A 1,893-nucleotide genomic window follows, 5' to 3' on the forward strand; every position below is an offset into this window, starting at 1 on the left:
TTGTCACCGAGTTCCCTTTGGACTGTGATTAAAGCCTTTGAAAAACTCGGTACAAAGGACTCATGTTCAGTAAGGACTTTATCAGGATAGCCATAGAATTATGAACTTAAAACGTACTAGTGAGTTAAAGATACCTAGCCCTTCCTTGCCTATTACTGCATATTTACTTTCAAAGGGCTTTATTTGTTTACGTGAATAAAAAGCTATAGGAAAGAACTGTTTATCATATTACTGAAGTAGTACCCCTCTTACCCCTTGGTCTGAGGCGTCTGTTGCAATAAAAAAAAATTCCTTATTTAAATCAGGGATTTTTAAGTTAGGTAAGCTGCATTTTCCGCTTTTAAGATATCGAACGCCTGTTGATGCTTTTTAGACCATAATAAATCTACGCTCTTCTTCGTAAAATCTGTTAAAGGAGCGTCTGATTGAAGAGTTACATATTTACATACGATTGTAATACCCACTACAGCGCCAAAGTGCTGTACCCCCCTTTTACGTTAATAGGTACCGGAAAGTTATGAATAGCCGACACCTTACCATAGATTACTTTAAGACCTTGACAAGACATAAAACCTAGATAAACATGTTCTTGGTTTTAAAAACTCACATATATATTTTCTCTGAGACTAGCTCTAGTTATGTGAATGTACTTCTAAGGTATTAGAAAAAGATTACAAGATCATCCATATAGGCATGTAGGGTATCCCCTAAAAGTCTCCAAACACTATATTATAATTGGGGTGCAACGTAAGCCGGAGGCATACGTAAAAATTGATAATGTCCCCTGAGTGTGCTGAAAACGGTATATGAGGTACAATCACTTAGGTAATGGTATCAGGTAAAAGCCTTTAAGTAAGTCCAAGTTGGTGAAAAAAATTATTCTAACCTAACAGAGATAAGATGTCGTCGGTACATGGCACTGGAAACTATCGGGAGTCGTTTCCTTGTTTAAGTGACAGAAATCTACGCAGATACGCCAAGTCCGATCTTTTATGGCATGACGTTTTTGAGGGAAAATTATATGGGCTATTTGATTTCCTAATGGCTCCTATTACTAACATTTTTCAACTTCGTCATTTATCTCTATTTTGAAATTGCAGTGAGAGTCTATACGAAGGTACGTATATAGCTTTATGTTTGTCCTTAGACCGTATTTTGTGTTAAATTACATTCGTTTTTTCCCAGAGATCACTCGCTAGTGGAGAAACTTCCTGGTATTCAGATAAAAGATAACAAAAATTTCTGCTGAATCACCTCTGCTTGAATGACTTTACGGATATTACTTTAGATAGATTATCAGAGAGATTCATCTACGACTGGTTGGGCTGGGATTAAAAATATTCAACAATAAAAATGCGATATTTATAACTTCCGTATCCACGATATGTATACTTTTAGGGCTTTGTTCGCGGAAATAGATATTTCGAGTGTCGGGAAGGATTAAAATTTCATTTCAGCAAAGTCTTTTTACACGCACTAAGACATTCGAGGGTGCATGCTTCTCGAGATTTTGCGTGCAAACTACGACTGCGGTTGTGGGAGAATTCTGTTGGGTCATTTGAACAATGTTACGATTTATGAGACAAATGTATAGTTCCTTTATATAAGTTATTATTGATTAACTGTCCCTCATTTTTGTTCAAACGGATTTTAATATGTTTGAAGGTTTATAGGATTTCCTTTGATAAACACGCCTTATTTTGCAGGATGTAAGATAATATTTTGTATACCCCTAGATGGATCTTACAATTACACTACATACAGATCAATGTTTTTTATAACTAGTATAGAGGTATCTGTAAGCGCTCGCTTATCCGGACTTCTCATTAGAGAAGTCGAACAACAGAACGGTGAGTCCGTACAAATACAGGATATTACGTCTACTAAAGAAAT

Source organism: Macrobrachium nipponense, chromosome 7 (assembly GCF_015104395.2).
Source record: "Macrobrachium nipponense isolate FS-2020 chromosome 7, ASM1510439v2, whole genome shotgun sequence".
Classification (NCBI taxonomy): domain Eukaryota; kingdom Metazoa; phylum Arthropoda; class Malacostraca; order Decapoda; family Palaemonidae; genus Macrobrachium; species Macrobrachium nipponense.